Raw genomic sequence first — 14131 nt, 5'->3', positions numbered from 1 at the left:
GTCACTGACACCTTTCATTCTATTGTAATAACTTGACCTAGACAGACTTGCTACAGTCACTGACACCTTTCATTCTATTGTAATAACTTGACCTAGACAGACTTCCTACAGTCACTGACACCTTTCATTCTATTGTAATAACTTGACCTAAACAGACTTCCTACAGTCACTGACACCTTTCATTCTATTGTAATAACTTGACCTAGACAGACTTCCTACAGTCACTGACACCTTTCATTCTATTGTAATAACTTGACCTAAACAGACTTGCTACAGTCACTGACACCTTTCATTCTATTGTAATAACTTGACCTAAACAGACTTCCTACAGTCACTGACACCTTTCATTCTATTGTAATAACTTGACCTAAACAGACTTCCTACAGTCACTGACACCTTTCATTCTATTGTAATAACTTGACCTAAACAGACTTCCTACAGTCACTGACACCTTTCATTCTATTGTAATAACTTGACCTAAACAGACTTCCTACAGTCACTGACACCTTTCATTCTATTGTAATAACTTGACCTAAACAGACTTCCTACAGTCACTGACACCTTTCATTCTATTGTAATAACTTGACCTAAACAGACTTCCTACAGTCACTGACACCTTTCATTCTATTGTAATAACTTGACCTAGACAGACTTCCTACAGTCACTGACACCTTTCATTCTATTGTAATAACCTAGACAGACTTCCTACAGACCTAAACAGACTTGCTACAGTCACTGACACCTTTCATTCTATTGTAATAACTTGACCTAGACAGACTTCCTACAGTCACTGACACCTTTCATTCTATTGTAATAACTTGACCTAGACAGACTTCCTACAGTCACTGACACCTTTCATTCTATTGTAATAACTTGACCTAGACAGACTTCCTACAGTCACTGACACCTTTCATTCTATTGTAATAACTTGACCTAGACAGACTTCCTACAGTCACTGACACCTTTCATTCTATTGTAATAACTTGACCTAAACAGACTTCCTACAGTCACTGACACCTTTCATTCTATTGTAATAACTTGACCTAAACAGACTTCCTACAGTCACTGACACCTTTCATTCTATTGTAATAACTTGACCTAAACAGACTTCCTACAGTCACTGACACCTTTCATTCTATTGTAATAACTTGACCTAAACAGACTTCCTACAGTCACTGACACCTTTCATTCTATTGTAATAACTTGACCTAAACAGACTTCCTACAGTCACTGACACCTTTCATTCTATTGTAATAACTTGACCTAAACAGACTTCCTACAGTCACTGACACCTTTCATTCTATTGTAATAACTTGACCTAAACAGACTTCCTACAGTCACTGACACCTTTCATTCTATTGTAATAACTTGACCTAGACAGACTTCCTACAGTCACTGACACCTTTCATTCTATTGTAATAACTTGACCTAGACAGACTTCCTACAGTCACTGACACCTTTCATTCTATTGTAATAACTTGACCTAGACAGACTTCCTACAGTCACTGACACCTTTCATTCTATTGTAATAACTTGACCTAGACAGACTTCCTACAGTCACTGACACCTTTCATTCTATTGTAATAACTTGACCTAGACAGACTTCCTACAGTCACTGACACCTTTCATTCTATTGTAATAACTTGACCTAGACAGACTTCCTACAGTCACTGACACCTTTCATTCTATTGTAATAACTTGACCTAGACAGACTTGCTACAGTCACTGACACCTTTCATTCTATTGTAATAACTTGACCTAAACAGACTTCCTACAGTCACTGACACCTTTCATTCTATTGTAATAACTTGACCTAGACAGACTTCCTACAGTCACTGACACCTTTCATTCTATTGTAATAACTTGACCTAACAGACTTGCTACAGTCACTGACACCTTTCATTCTATTGTAATAACAGACCTAAACAGACTTCCTACAGTCACTGACACCTTTCATTCTATTGTAATAACTTGACCTAAACAGACTTCCTACAGTCACTGACACCTTTCATTCTATTGTAATAACTTGACCTAGACAGACTTCCTACAGTCACTGACACCTTTCATTCTATTGTAATAACTTGACCTAAACAGACTTCCTACAGTCACTGACACCTTTCATTCTATTGTAATAACTTGACCTAAACAGACTTCCTACAGTCACTGACACCTTTCATTCTATTGTAATAACTTGACCTAAACAGACTTCCTACAGTCACTGACACCTTTCATTCTATTGTAATAACTTGACCTAGACAGACTTCCTACAGTCACTGACACCTTTCATTCTATTGTAATAACTTGACCTAGACAGACTTCCTACAGTCACTGACACCTTTCATTCTATTGTAATAACTTGACCTAGACAGACTTCCTACAGTCACTGACACCTTTCATTCTATTGTAATAACTTGACCTAGACAGACTTCCTACAGTCACTGACACCTTTCATTCAGACTTCCTACAGTCACTGACACCTTTCATTCTATTGTAATAACTTGACCTAAACAGACTTCCTACAGTCACTGACACCTTTCATTCTATTGTAATAACTTGACCTAGACAGACTTGCTACAGTCACTGACACCTTTCATTCTATTGTAATAACTTGACCTAAACAGACTTCCTACAGTCACTGACACCTTTCATTCTATTGTAATAACTTGACCTAAACAGACTTCCTACAGTCACTGACACCTTTCATTCTATTGTAATAACTTGACATAGACAGACTTGCTACAGTCACTGACACCTTTCATTCTATTGTAATAACTTGACCTAGACAGACTTCCTACAGTCACTGACACCTTTCATTCTATTGTAATAACTTGACCTAGACAGACTTCCTACAGTCACTGACACCTTTCATTCTATTGTAATAACTTGACCTAAACAGACTTCCTACAGTCACTGACACCTTTCATTCTATTGTAATAACTTGACCTAAACAGACTTCCTACAGTCACTGACACCTTTCATTCCTACAGTCACTGACACCTTTCATTCTATTGTAATAACTTGACATAGACAGACTTCCTACAGTCACTGACACCTTTCATTCTATTGTAATAACTTGACCTAAACAGACTTCCTACACTGACACCTTTCATTCTATTGTAATAACTTGACCTAGACAGACTTCCTACAGTCACTGACTTTCATTCTATTGTAATAACTTGACCTAGACAGACTTCCTACAGTCACTGACACCTTTCATTCTATTGTAATAACTTGACATAGACAGACTTCCTACAGTCACTGACACCTTTCATTCTATTGTAATAACTTGACCTAGACAGACTTCCTACAGTCACTGACACCTTTCATTCTATTGTAATAACTTGACCTAGACAGACTTCCTACAGTCACTGACACCTTTCATTCTATTGTAATAACTTGACCTAGACAGACTTCCTACAGTCACTGACACCTTTCATTCTATTGTAATAACTTGACCTAGACAGACTTCCTACAGTCACTGACACCTTTCATTCTATTGTAATAACTTGACCTAGACAGACTTCCTACAGTCACTGACACCTTTCATTCTATTGTAATAACGACATAGACAGACTTCCTACAGTCACTGACACCTTTCATTCTATTGTAATAACTTGACCTAAACAGACTTCCTACAGTCACTGACACCTTTCATTCTATTGTAATAACTTGACCTAGACAGACTTCCTACAGTCACTGACACCTTTCATTCTATTGTAATAACACCTTTCATTCTATTGAATAACTTGACCTAAACAGACTTCCTACAGTCACTGACACCTTTCATTCTATTGTAATAACTTGACCTAGACAGACTTCCTACAGTCACTGACACCTTTCATTCTATTGTAATAACTTGACCTAGACAGACTTCCTACAGTCACTGACACCTTTCATTCTATTGTAATAACTTGACCTAGACAGACTTCCTACAGTCACTGACACCTTTCATTCTATTGTAATAACTTGACCTAGACAGACTTCCTACAGTCACTGACACCTTTCATTCTATTGTAATAACTTGACCTAGACAGACTTCCTACAGTCACTGACACCTTTCATTCTATTGTAATAACTTGACCTAGACAGACTTCCTACAGTCACTGACACCTTTCATTCTATTGTAATAACTTGACCTAGACAGACTTGCCTACAGTCACTGACACCTTTCATTCTATTGTAATAACTTGACCTAGACAGACTTCCTACAGTCACTGACACCTTTCATTCTATTGTAATAACTTGACCTAAACAGACTTCCTACAGTCACTGACACCTTTCATTCTATTGTAATAACTTGACCTAGACAGACTTCCTACAGTCACTGACACCTTTCATTCTATTGTAATAACTTGACCTAAACAGACTTCCTACAGTCACTGACACCTTTCATTCTATTGTAATAACTTGACCTAAACAGACTTCCTACAGTCACTGACACCTTTCATTCTATTGTAATAACTTGACCTAGACAGACTTCCTACAGTCACTGACACCTTTCATTCTATTGTAATAACTTGACCTAAACAGACTTCCTACAGTCACTGACACCTTTCATTCTATTGTAATAACTTGACCTAAACAGACTTCCTACAGTCACTGACACCTTTCATTCTATTGTAATAACTTGACCTAAACAGACTTCCTACAGTCACTGACACCTTTCATTCTATTGTAATAACTTGACCTAAACAGACTTCCTACAGTCACTGACACCTTTCATTCTATTGTAATAATTTGACCTAGACAGACTTCCTACAGTCACTGACACCTTTCATTCTATTGTAATAACTTGACCTAAACAGACTTCCTACAGTCACTGACACCTTTCATTCTATTGTAATAACTTGACCTAGACAGACTTCCTACAGTCACTGACACCTTTCATTCTATTGTAATAACTTGACCTAGACAGACTTCCTACAGTCACTGACACCTTTCATTCTATTGTAATAACTTGACCTAGACAGACTTCCTACAGTCACTGACACCTTTCATTCTATTGTAATAACTTGACCTAGACAGACTTCCTACAGTCACTGACACCTTTCATTCTATTGTAATAACTTGACCTAAACAGACTCCTACAGTCACTGACACCTTTCATTCTATTGTAATAACTTGACCTAAACAGACTTCCTACAGTCACTGACACCTTTCATTCTATTGTAATAACTTGACCTAAACAGACTTCCTACAGTCACTGACACCTTTCATTCTATTGTAATAACTTGACCTAAACAGACTTCCTACAGTCACTGACACCTTTCATTCTATTGTAATAACTTGACCTAGACAGACTTCCTACAGTCACTGACACCTTTCATTCTATTGTAATAACTTGACCTAAACAGACTTCCTACAGTCACTGACACCTTTCATTCTATTGTAATAACTTGACCTAAACAGACTTCCTACAGTCACTGACACCTTTCATTCTATTGTAATAACTTGACCTAGACAGACTTCCTACAGTCACTGACACCTTTCATTCTATTGTAATAACTTGACCTAGACAGACTTCCTACAGTCACTGACACCTTTCATTCTATTGTAATAACTTGACATAGACAGACTTCCTACAGTCACTGACACCTTTCATTCTATTGTAATAACTTGACCTAGACAGACTTCCTACAGTCACTGACACCTTTCATTCTATTGTAATAACTTGACCTAGACAGACTTCCTACAGTCACTGACACCTTTCATTCTATTGTAATAACTTGACCTAGACAGACTTCCTACAGTCACTGACACCTTTCATTCTATTGTAATAACTTGACCTAGACAGACTTGCTACAGTCACTGACACCTTTCATTCTATTGTAATAACTTGACCTAGACAGACTTGGTACAGTCACTGACACCTTTCATTCTATTGTAATAACTTGACCTAGACAGACTTGCTACAGTCACTGACACCTTTCATTCTATTGTAATAACTTGACCTAGACAGACTTGCTACAGTCACTGACACCTTTCATTCTATTGTAATAACTTGACCTAGACAGACTTGCTACAGTCACTGACACCTTTCATTCTATTGTAATAACTTGACCTAGACAGACTTGCTACAGTCACTGACACCTTTCATTCTATTGTAATAACTTGACCTAGACAGACTTGCTACAGTCACTGACACCTTTCATTCTATTGTAATAACTTGACCTAGACAGACTTGCTACAGTCACTGACACCTTTCATTCTATTGTAATAACTTGACCTAAACAGACTTCCTACAGTCACTGACACCTTTCATTCTATTGTAATAACTTGACCTAGACAGACTTGCTACAGTCACTGACACCTTTCATTCTATTGTAATAACTTGACCTAAACAGACTTCCTACAGTCACTGACACCTTTCATTCTATTGTAATAACTTGACCTAAACAGACTTCCTACAGTCACTGACACCTTTCATTCTATTGTAATAACTTGACCTAGACAGACTTGCTACAGTCACTGACACCTTTCATTCTATTGTAATAACTTGACCTAGACAGACTTCCTACAGTCACTGACACCTTTCATTCTATTGTAATAACTTGACCTAGACAGACTTCCTACAGTCACTGACACCTTTCATTCTATTGTAATAACTTGACCTAGACAGACTTGCTACAGTCACTGACACCTTTCATTCTATTGTAATAACTTGACCTAAACAGACTTCCTACAGTCACTGACACCTTTCATTCTATTGTAATAACTTGACCTAAACAGACTTCCTACAGTCACTGACACCTTTCATTCTATTGTAATAACTTGACCTAGACAGACTTGCTACAGTCACTGACACCTTTCATTCTATTGTAATAACTTGACCTAGACAGACTTCCTACAGTCACTGACACCTTTCATTCTATTGTAATAACTTGACCTAAACAGACTTCCTACAGTCACTGACACCTTTCATTCTATTGTAATAACTTGACCTAAACAGACTTCCTACAGTCACTGACACCTTTCATTCTATTGTAATAACTTGACCTAGACAGACTTCCTACAGTCACTGACACCTTTCATTCTATTGTAATAACTTGACCTAAACAGACTTCCTACAGTCACTGACACCTTTCATTCTATTGTAATAACTTGACCTAGACAGACTTGCTACAGTCACTGACACCTTTCATTCTATTGTAATAACTTGACCTAGACAGACTTCCTACAGTCACTGACACCTTTCATTCTATTGTAATAACTTGACCTAGACAGACTTCCTACAGTCACTGACACCTTTCATTCTATTGTAATAACTTGACATAGACAGACTTCCTACAGTCACTGACACCTTTCATTCTATTGTAATAACTTGACCTAGACAGACTTGCTACAGTCACTGACACCTTTCATTCTATTGTAATAACTTGACCTAGACAGACTTGCTACAGTCACTGACACCTTTCATTCTATTGTAATAATTTGACCTAGACAGACTTCCTACAGTCACTGACACCTTTCATTCTATTGTAATAACTTGACCTAGACAGACTTGCTACAGTCACTGACACCTTTCATTCTATTGTAATAACTTGACCTAGACAGACTTGCTACAGTCACTGACACCTTTCATTCTATTGTAATAACTTGACCTAGACAGACTTGCTACAGTCACTGACACCTTTCATTCTATTGTAATAACTTGACCTAGACAGACTTGCTACAGTCACTGACACCTTTCATTCTATTGTAATAATTTGACCTAGACAGACTTCCTACAGTCACTGACACCTTTCATTCTATTGTAATAACTTGACCTAGACAGACTTCCTACAGTCACTGACACCTTTCATTCTATTGTAATAACTTGACCTAGACAGACTTCCTACAGTCACTGACACCTTTCATTCTATTGTAATAACTTGACCTAGACAGACTTCCTACAGTCACTGACACCTTTCATTCTATTGTAATAACTTGACCTAGACAGACTTCCTACAGTCACTGACACCTTTCATTCTATTGTAATAACTTGACCTAGACAGACTTCCTACAGTCACTGACACCTTTCATTCTATTGTAATAACTTGACCTAGACAGACTTCCTACAGTCACTGACACCTTTCATTCTATTGTAATAACTTGACATAGACAGACTTCCTACAGTCACTGACACCTTTCATTCTATTGTAATAACTTGACCTAGACAGACTTGCTACAGTCACTGACACCTTTCATTCTATTGTAATAACTTGACCTAGACAGACTTGCTACAGTCACTGACACCTTTCATTCTATTGTAATAATTTGACCTAGACAGACTTCCTACAGTCACTGACACCTTTCATTCTATTGTAATAACTTGACCTAGACAGACTTGCTACAGTCACTGACACCTTTCATTCTATTGTAATAACTTGACCTAGACAGACTTGCTACAGTCACTGACACCTTTCATTCTATTGTAATAACTTGACCTAGACAGACTTGCTACAGTCACTGACACCTTTCATTCTATTGTAATAACTTGACCTAGACAGACTTGCTACAGTCACTGACACCTTTCATTCTATTGTAATAATTTGACCTAGACAGACTTCCTACAGTCACTGACACCTTTCATTCTATTGTAATAACTTGACCTAGACAGACTTCCTACAGTCACTGACACCTTTCATTCTATTGTAATAACTTGACCTAGACAGACTTCCTACAGTCACTGACACCTTTCATTCTATTGTAATAACTTGACCTAGACAGACTTCCTACAGTCACTGACACCTTTCATTCTATTGTAATAACTTGACCTAGACAGACTTCCTACAGTCACTGACACCTTTCATTCTATTGTAATAACTTGACCTAGACAGACTTCCTACAGTCACTGACACCTTTCATTCTATTGTAATAACTTGACCTAGACAGACTTCCTACAGTCACTGACACCTTTCATTCTATTGTAATAACTTGACCTAGACAGACTTCCTACAGTCACTGACACCTTTCATTCTATTGTAATAACTTGACCTAGACAGACTTCCTACAGTCACTGACACCTTTCATTCTATTGTAATAACTTGACCTAGACAGACTTCCTACAGTCACTGACACCTTTCATTCTATTGTAATAACTTGACCTAGACAGACTTCCTACAGTCACTGACACCTTTCATTCTATTGTAATAACTTGACCTAGACAGACTTCCTACAGTCACTGACACCTTTCATTCTATTGTAATAACTTGACCTAGACAGACTTCCTACAGTCACTGACACCTTTCATTCTATTGTAATAACTTGACCTAGACAGACTTCCTACAGTCACTGACACCTTTCATTCTATTGTAATAACTTGACCTAGACAGACTTCCTACAGTCACTGACACCTTTCATTTAATAGGCATCGCACATAGACCTAATGAGTCCAAACGTTTCACAGAAGTTGCTGGACAAAAATAATGTCCAATGTAAAGAAAAAACGTGAATGAGTGTTTTACTGATCGTGATATTTAAATAAAACATTGGTTAAAGGCTACTGATTAAGCTACTCTGTGCGTTTGCTGGCAAGATCAATACCAAAACCAATTGTGTTACTGCCAAGACCAGCTTTTGGTGAGTCTTAAATATCAACAGTAGCCCTGCTTGAAATTGGGACATTGGCCAACGTTTTTAAGGAAACACCTCAAATATGTCCAAGACAGCCTTGTCCCCTCCCCTCCCCTCCCCTCCCCTCCCCTCCCCTCCCCTCCCCCTCCCCTCCCCTCCCCTCCCCTCCCCTCCCCTCCCTTCCTTCCTTCCTTCCTTCCCCTCCTCCCTCCCTCCCTCCCTCCCTCCTTCCTTCCTTCCTTCCTTCCTTCCTTCCTTCCCTCCCTCCCTCCCTCCATCCCTCCCTCCCTCCTTCCATCCACTCTCTCTTCTCCCTCCCTCGCTCTCTCCTCCTCCCCCTCCCTCCCTCCATCCACTCTCTCTTCTCCCTCCCTCCCTCCCTCCCTCCCTCCCTCCCTCCCTCCCTCCTCCTCCCCCTCCCTCCCTCCCTCCCTCCCTCCCTCCCTCCCTCCCTCCCTCCCTCCCTCCCTCCCTCCCTCCCTCCCTCCCTCCCTCCCTCCCTCCCTCCCTCCCTCCCTCCATCCACTCTCTTTTCTCCCTCCCTCTCTCCTCCTCCCCCTCCCTCCTTCCATCCACTCTCTCTCCTCCCTCCCTCTATCCCCCTCCCTCCCTCCCTCCTTCCATCCATCCACTCCCTCCCTCCCTCCCTCCATCCACTCTCTCTTCTCCCTCCCTCCCTCCCTCCCTCCCTCCCTCCCTCCCTCCCTCCCTCCCTCCCTCCCTCCCTCCCTCCCTCCCTCCCTCCCTCCCTCCTCCCCTCCCTCCCTCCCTCCCTCCCTCCCCTCCCTCCCTCCCTCCCTCCCTCCCTCCCTCCCTCCTCCTCCTCCCCCTCCCTCCTTCCATCCACTCTCTCTCCTCCCTCCCTCTATCCTCCCCCTTCCTCCTTCCATCCCCTCCCTCCCTCCATCCACTCTCTCTTCTCCCTCCCTCCCTCTCTCCTCCTCCCCCTCCCTCCTTCCATCCACTCTCTCCTCCCTCCCTCTATCCTCCCCCTTCCTCCTTCCATCCACGCTCTCCCCTCCCTCCCTCCTTCCATCCACTCTCTCTTCTCCCTCCCTCCCTCCCTCCCTCTCTCCTACTCCCCCTCCCTCCTTCCATCCACTCTCTCCCCTCCCTCCCTCCCTCCCCCTCCCTCCTTCCTTCCTTCCTTCCTTCCTTCCTTCCTTCCTTCCTTCCTTCCTTCCTTCCTTCCTTCCTTCCTTCCTTCCTTCCTTCCCTCCCTCCCTCCCTCCCTCCCTCCCTCCCTCCTTCCATCCACTCTCTCTTCTCCCTCCCTCGCTCTCTCCTCCTCCCCCTCCCTCCCTCCATCCACTCTCTCTTCTCCCTCCCTCCCTCCCTCCCTCCCTCCCTCCCTCCTCCTCCCCCTCCCTCCCTCCCTCCCTCCCTCCCTCCCTCCCTCCCTCCTCCCTCCCTCCCTCCCTCCCTCCCTCCCTCCCTCCCTCCCTCCCTCCCTCTATCCTCCCCCTTCTTCCTTCCATCCACTCTCTCTCCTCCCTCCCTCTATCCTTCTCTCCCCTATCTCCTTTGCAATTTCCATCTTTCAAAATGAAATATATTTGACAAGAGGAGAATGGCCCTTAGCAATGAGGTACAATATATCTTCAACATTTCAGCTGTCCAATACTCTTCATGTAATATTTATACAGCCAACGTGGCCATGTCGGAAACGGTTACGTTGAGTAGGTTGAGTGTCATGGCAAAGCCACCAACCTACCAACTGGTTGACAGTGGAAATATTACATAAATAGTGCACTACTTTTTGAGCAGAGCCCATTGGTCTCGGCATCTGGTCAAAAGTAGTGCACTATATAGGTGCCATTTCAGACTTGGACGAGGTGTGAAGCCGGCCAATCCAGTCTCATTTACATGTTGCCCAGCAATCACCGCTGACCTGGTCACATCTGGCACTCTTGTTTAATGAATTAATCATGTGTGATGAGAGAGCCCAAGCTAGTGAGATCTTTGATTATGGCTGCCATGTTGTTTTTTGAGGTGAGCTGCACTGAGGATGTAAAGGGTCCAGGTGGACCAAGCATTCGGCCAATAGCTGTGGTTATATCTTGAGAGCTGTCGACAACTCAGCCAATAACTGAGATAATAATTAATTGGTTTAATACTGCAGTTGTTGTTGTTGTTGTCAATTAGCATATGCTCTTGTCCAGAGCGACTTACAGTAGTGACTGGTTCTCGCTTTCAGTTTATTGATTAGTCATAAAAATAGATGCCCCTTTTTCAATTATTGAAATGGGATGTCAGCTTAGCCTACTTCTTGTACTGACTACCGTCAATTCAAATTGACCCCAACCCTGCATGTGTGTACATGTTTGTGTGTGTTGGGTATTCAATGTCATAGTAATCACATGCAGATGAATTACCGCTCCAAATCAAAACTCAGGCAATGCTGAATGGGGTGTCACTCCCTCTACTAACTCCTTTCAAGACCAAACCACGCTGCGTAGTCAGGTTAGCTGTGTCAGTAGTACATGGGGAGGTTGAGGTTAGACTTGACAGGGCAGGGTGAGGTTGGACTAGACAGAGCAGGGTGAGGTAGGACTAGACAGGGCAGGGTGAGGTAGGACTAGACAGGATGAGGTAGGACTAGACAGGGCAGGGTGAGGTAGGACTAGACAGGATGAGGTAGGACTAGACAGGGCAGGGTGAGGTAGGAAAAGACAGGGCAGGGTGAGGTAGGACTAGACAGGATGAGGTAGGACTAGACAGGACAGGGTGAGGTAGAACTAGACAGGGTGAGGTAGGACTAGACAGGGCAGGGTGAGGTAGGACTAGACAGGGCAGGGTGAGGTAGGACTAGACAGGGTGAGGTAGGACTAGACAGGACAGGGTGAGGGAGGACTAGACAGAGCAGGGTGAGGTTGGACTAGACATGGCAGGGTGAGGTAGGACTAGACAGGGTGAGGTAGGACTAGACAGGACAGGGTGAGGTTGGACTAGACAGAGCAGGGTGAGGTAGGACTAGACAGGGCAGGGTGAGGTAGGACTAGACAGGGCTGGGTGAGTAATGGTAGAGCTGGACAGGGCAGTGTGAGGTAGGGCTAGACAGGGCAGGGTTGTGCTAGACAGGACAGGGTGAGGTTGGACTAGACAGAGCAGGGTGAGGTAGGACTAGACAGGACATGGTGAGGTTGGACTAGACAGAGCAGGGTGAGGGAAGGACTAGACAGGACAGGGTGAGGTTGGACTAGACAGAGCAGGGTGAGGTAGGACTAGACAGGGCAGGGTGAGGTAGGACTAGACAGGACAGGGTGAGGTAGGACTAGACAGGGCAGGGTGAGGTAGGACTAGACAGGGTGAGGTAGGACTAGACAGGGTGAGGTAGGACTAGACAGGGCAGGGTGAGGTAGGACTAGACAGGACAGGGTGAGGTAGGACTAGACAGGGCAGGGTGAGGTAGGACTAGACAGGGCAGGGTGAGGTAGGACTAGACAGGACAGGGTGAGGTAGGACTAGACAGGGCAGGGTGAGGTAGGACTAGACAGGGTGAGGTAGGACTAGACAGGACAGGGTGAGGTTGGACTAGACAGGACAGGGTGAGGTAGTGTGAAGCGTTTCCCTCTCTTGGGCTGTGTCTTGTGGAGATCTGCCCCTCTCGAACATTCCCCATGGACGTCCCTGTCTGTCTCGGCTCACAAAGCCTCTCAATGATTTCCTGTCTACTGCTGGCAATCGAGACGCCCTCCCCCTCCAATTCGTCACCCCCTCCCCTCCCTTCCTTCTCCAGCCATGTTTTTCCACCCGTGCAGACCATCGAGGGCCTCTCCTCCTTGGGGAGCGACTGTCACAGACTTGTCCCAGTGACAGACGTGTCAATCCAGCCTGGCAGCCTCAGCGTGTGGGGGGGCAACTCCATACCGTACCATTGGGAGATGTGGGAGGGGGAGTGGGGGGAGAGGGTGGAGTGCCAGAGGAGAGTTCCCAAATCCATTGGATTTTTGAGGCCACTTCAAGTATGTTTTCAACATACGATCATAGATCAGCACTGAGGATAGTAACATTACTGGCTGATATATTGCTCATAGATTAAGGAGATAGAAGGATGGAGAGATGGATGGAGAGATGGATTGAGCGAAGGATACAGAGATAGATGGAGAGATGGATGGAGAGATGGATTGAGCGAAGGATACAGAGATAGATGGAGAGATGGATGGAGAGATGGATTGAGCGAAGGATAGAGAGATGGATAGCTAGAAAGACATACTGATATTTTGGGGGGATGTACACAGTACACAATTATTTCATACTATATGGTGTATTCTGTTGAGAATCCTACATTCTTAGAAAGAAAGTTGCTATTTAGAACCAAAAGGGATTCCAGGTAGAACCCTTTTGGTTCCAGGAAGAACCCTTCCCAAAAGAGTTCTACCTTGGCACCAAAAAGGGTTCTCCTATGGGGAAAGCCACAGAACCCTTTTAGAAACCTTTTTTCTAAGATGTGTAGTGGTTTCTTTATTACGTGGATATAATATACTCAACAAGGCCCTAGAATATTTGATTGAAAATAGTGTATGTACTAAGGAGGTAATGATACCTGTATGTCTGGATTCTGTCCAACACTGGC

The sequence above is a fragment of the Oncorhynchus gorbuscha genome, linkage group LG02 (genome assembly GCF_021184085.1).
Source record: "Oncorhynchus gorbuscha isolate QuinsamMale2020 ecotype Even-year linkage group LG02, OgorEven_v1.0, whole genome shotgun sequence".
NCBI lineage: Eukaryota > Metazoa > Chordata > Actinopteri > Salmoniformes > Salmonidae > Oncorhynchus > Oncorhynchus gorbuscha.
This window is presented reverse-complemented; position numbering follows the sequence as displayed.